This window comes from Xenopus tropicalis, chromosome 7 (genome assembly GCF_000004195.4).
Source record: "Xenopus tropicalis strain Nigerian chromosome 7, UCB_Xtro_10.0, whole genome shotgun sequence".
Taxonomy (NCBI): domain Eukaryota; kingdom Metazoa; phylum Chordata; class Amphibia; order Anura; family Pipidae; genus Xenopus; species Xenopus tropicalis.
In genome coordinates this window covers 85449862-85454935 of record NC_030683.2, presented here as the reverse complement: position 1 = coordinate 85454935, position 5074 = coordinate 85449862, and the positions used below count along the sequence as shown (strand labels likewise).

Sequence of the window (5074 nt, the reverse complement as noted above, 5' to 3'; positions counted from 1 at the left end):
CCTACTTCTTATTTTTGTGCTACAACTCTCCCTGTGTTAGTTTTTAAACAGATGGTTTACTATCCCCTGAAGCCCAAAGACTGTGATTTTCCAAATGTTTAGTATGAAAATGTTGCATTTACAGTATTAATAGTAAATACCCTCCTTTGCACACACTCAGAGGTTTCAAGAAGAGGTAAAAGGATAAATGCACAGAGCTTTCTAGAGTCAAAGGGATTTATTTACTACTCCATAATTTAACATCATATGCATCGTATTGCACATATTGCACTATTACTTGTGTTGTCCCCCTACATATTGCATATAATATTGCACATATTTAGCAAAAAGAAACTTCAAATAGATTTTAATACTAGTAAATAAAATTATAGAAGGATCCAACAGACATCAGATGCTCACAATTTTACTCCTTAAATAATGATGAGATGTTTGCCAGAGATGGGGTGTGGAGTCCATCAAAGTAAATCAAAAAGAATGGGGGGTACAAACTGCTACAGGACTCAAATTCTTGGCACAGAGCATAGACAGATGCAGAATGTTACAGTCGGTTCTGTGGGCCTTGGTACCTCATTTTGGCCCACTTCCTGCATGGTCAAATTGTACAGAAATCCTTTTGGTCTGTAATTTTAAGAAAAAAGTGGATACTATTGTACATGCCTAGCTTTAACGGAAAATAAATCTTGGGATTACATGGGTTTTTAAGGATCACTTGCATAAACTTGGTAGGTAAAGTCAAATTTACAACACACATATACTGTATACAGTATGGGATTTATGGAGACGTAACATAAATTAAGAAGAATGTTTATTGGTTATAGTTATAGTTAGTGGGTGTTTTATTTACAGAAAAGCCTGACTGAAACAGTCACTTGACACTCAGATAATAGAGAAATAATCTGAGCACATCTTGCAATCATTTTTAAGGTCTTCTTTACATGCAGTAAGCTCTGATCTTTCATCCTTCTCTACAAATAGTCCAATTATTCGACAGTGGACCTGGGCAGCCGCCACATAAAGAAAGAAATTGGATATCTTTGTGAAATACTGTTACATTTCACACTGCAGTGATTTCTTTAGTATGTAAAAAAATCTCTGCAAAATGCGTAGTCAAATGGAAATAACATGACTGGTGCCTGAATCTCTTCAATCTCTTGGCTTCAATTTTCTCCTGTGACAATTTACAGCTTCTTTTAATGCTTTGGCAGTCTGCGGTACTAAGCATCCAGTCCCTTCCCTGCTGGGGCACATCCGAAAAGAACTCCATCAAATAATTATCTTTCCTTTTTATTTATTCTCTGTCTTTTCACTTGATCTGCATCACCATAAAAAAAAAATATTCCAGTCGCTTCCTCTTAAAGCACAGCCTACTGTGATAGTAAAGTGTATTTATACACAGCATTTAATCCTCTCTGTGCCATTCAATCAGAATGATTCCTTCATCGAAAGGGTTTTGCTTCTCTGTCCTCCTTGAAGCATGTTATGCTTGTAAATGCCTTTTTCTCTATTTAGAAGAGTCATTTGTGCCTGGGGAATATTAAACATCTTATTTAAAGATCTCCAGGGGGCTCAAGCTTTAATGTAACGTTTAACCCTACCTATCTATCTATCTATCCATGCATGGGCACAGTGCTGTAAAAACATTTCTGTGTTCATGTGACAAAAAGTCATATGATTTTAAGGATTCAGATCTGGTTCAGCCTGGCACCTTGATTTTCCTGAATCCAAATCCGGCAAAAAAAGGCCAAATCCACAAACTGAATCCTGGATTTGGTGACTATCTATCTATCATCTATCTATCTATCTATCTATCATCTGTCTGTCTATCATCCTATCTATCTAGTGATATTTCTAAAAGGTGTAATGGCAGTATATTTTAAATTAGCCAAAGATAATGTTCAGCTACATGTACAAGAAGTAGTATAGATAGTGCACCATTGAACATCTATTTAGATATACACTTGTAAAGAAAGATGTGCATTATTAAGAATAGAAAACATGGCAGTGAGCGTTTTCGAGTAATAATGTTTAAATTTGTGTAAATATGTTCTTCGGTATCAGACTTCATCTCCTTTTATATTAAAGCATAAGCTTTCCTACTTTCTTTCATGGGATGCTTTTATGGGGATCCCTAGGACCCAGCACAATACTGAAAATGCATTAAAGGGGAAGGAAAGGCTAAGTCACTTGGGGGTGCTAAAATGTTAAGCACCCCCAAGTGACTTGAATCGCTTACCTTGTACCCCGGGCTGGTGCCCCTATTAGGAGAAAACCGCACCAGCCCGGGGCACCTGGAGCGATGCGCTTCCTCCTCCTGCCTTCGTTAAGCCTTGACTGTGAGTCAGGCGCATGCGCAGTAGAGTGAAAAAGCCGACTTCTCTGTTAAAGTTCGGCTTTTCACTCTACTGCGCATGCGCGCGCAGCGAGAGCGGAAGGAGGAAGCGCTACAGCTACCCCAGGCTGGTGCTGTTTTCTCCATACAGAGGCACCAGCCCGGGGTACAAGGTAAGCGATCTAAGTCACTTGGGGGTGCCTAACATTTTGGCACCCCCAAGTGACTTAGCCTTTCCTTCTTCTTTAAACATAAGGTATAATATAGGAGAAGTCTGCACCTTAAAGGCTTGGGTCAACTTCAGGTTAACCTTTAATATGTTATAGAATACCGTATTCTTAGCAACTTTTCAATTGGTATTCATTTCTTATTTTTTATAGTTTTTGAATTGTCTTCCTCTTCAGACTTTTTCCAGCTTTCAAATAGGGGTCACAGACCCCTGCAGCCAAGAAACTATTGCTCTGTAAGCCTAGAATTTCATTCTTATTGTTACTTTTTATTACTTATCTTTCTATTTAGGTCCTCCTCCATGCATATCCCTGTCTCTCCTTCAAACCATTGGCAAGTTGCTAGGTTAAATTAGACCCTAGCAACCAGACAGAAGCCCTAATTCCAAACTGGAGAGCTACTGAACAAAAATTTAAATAATTCAAAAACAGCAAATAATTAAAAATGAAGATCAGTTGCAAATTGTCTCAAAATAACATGCTCTACATTATACTAAAAGTTAGGTGAACTACCCCTTTAACAAGTGATTAATGTGATACTGTCATCACAAATATACCCCCTTTTATTTTGATACACACGCTTTAATAGTGTACTGTTATTTTCATAATTATGAAAAATGGAACTTGATGCAATTAGCCCCAAAATATGGCTAAATATTGACTAAAGCTGAAATCAGCTGACAAACCCTTGTACCACTGCTCATCAAGGTGATAGCTGAGCTACTAAATGACAAAATATGAAGAATCACTGTCACAGTCTCACAGAATTTATGGGAAATCCAGCCCAAGTTTTCATTCATTCATTCCTGCCACTATACACACAGGATGGATGTGCCTTTTCTCCACTAGTGTTTTATTTTTGCACTGCATTCATATTCATAAATGAGCCTTTGCTTCCATACTTTCCCTTCCATTCATCAGTGTTAAGTCAAGGGGACATATAGCCACCTCTACAACTTGTAAAATTGCTTGTTATTTTTTCTTTTAGATATCATAATATTAGTGGGTTGTTAATCATGTGGTGGATAAAACCTCTTCATGGCCTGGATTTTCAAGCTAGCCTAGTGGACGTGGAATTCACATACCTTTCGCCCACAATAGTCTACTATTGTTCATCAAGTCATTGCACTTGTCTCCTTGTGGAGCATCTAGGAAGGCTCTTTGAGTGTGGTAATTATGTTTCATTTTTCTGCAGGAAGAACGCAAACATCTGATTGGTTGCCATGGGTTACTGCCCAGGTGCAAGAGCAACATTCATGCACTTTGTGCTTCATGGAAGCTGTACAAGTGGATATAATTGCCACTAAAGTAAGGAAAATAATCTAATTGTATTTCTTTTTAAAATATGTGTTGGGGTTAGATCTTTTTTATGCCAATTCTCCAAGGAAATGGAGTGTTTTGTGATAAATTGCTTATTCTAAATAGTGATAAATAAGATATTGACTGGATAAAACTAAATAAAAAGGTGGATGTATCATTTAGGTCTCAATAGCAATTTGTCATTATTTTTATGTGGCTAAAGGTCTTCTTCTGAAAGGGAAAGAATGTTCCTGCAATTTAAATGTAAAAAAACAAATAAAACCATGTTCTACTCCATTTACTGTGACTTTACCTTGGCAGCTTGCCACTACACATGATCATGCCAAGTCTGCTACCAATAATGCGATCACACCAAAATAAGATTTCATTAAAAATAATGACAAAAAAAAAAACACATCATGCCAATTATTTCTCTTCTGAAAATAGTAAAATATTTGCTTTAAGAGAAATTTTTTTTTTGAATGCAGTATTTGTGTTGTCCTCTCTGGAGTCCCTAGCCATCTTTTGTCTATTTGTTATTTATTAAAATGTTATTCAGTCTGATGTGGTGAATACAACTTCAGCTTCATATGCGACTGTAAAATAACTTTTAATCTGATAGTGATATTCTAAAAAACAATTTGCAATTAGTTTTCGCTTTATTTCCTGTGTTTTTTTTTTTAATTATATAGCTTTTGCTGGATCAAAAAATCAGGCACTTAGTGCGGAGACAAGTGTCACATGGAATCCAAATTGGAGCACAGAGGCTGGCAGCAAGTTACACAGGGTGGGACCCAGCCTGAAAAGTGCATTGTAAATGAGCACAAGGAAGATGAATAGAAAAGGTCTAAATAGAAAGATAAATAATAAAATGTAACAATAAGTTGTAGACTCGCGAGGCAATCATTTTTTTACTTGCTGGGATCAGTGACTACCATCTGAAAGGGGCAACAGGAAAAAGCAAATAAAAAAAAACAAACTATAAAAAAAGTTGCTAAGAATAGGACACTCAATAATATAATTTACTTAAAGGTGAACCTATGCTTTAAACAGTGAGCAGTGCAAACTAGTAAGAGAATGAGAGGTGAGAGAGGGAGTAAAAGGAAAAGATATAAGGCCTTCAGTCTGTAGAAAACCTCATTTCTCAATTACTAGCATTACACAGAAGAAGATGGGTTAATTTTTGTCTTGTGAAACAAGACTAGCATATGTACTTGAT

The 5074-nt window shown here is 36.7% G+C and overlaps 1 long non-coding RNA gene across 1 annotated transcript; it reads left to right on the top strand.

The window, feature by feature from the left end:
- Positions 1-3090: 3090 nt before the first annotated feature.
- LOC116412450 lies at positions 3091-4744 on the top strand. Its single transcript, XR_004223704.1, has 2 exons — positions 3091-3864; positions 4548-4744. It is a non-coding gene; the product is annotated as an uncharacterized LOC116412450 (long non-coding RNA).
- The last annotated feature ends 330 nt before the right edge of the window (positions 4745-5074 follow it).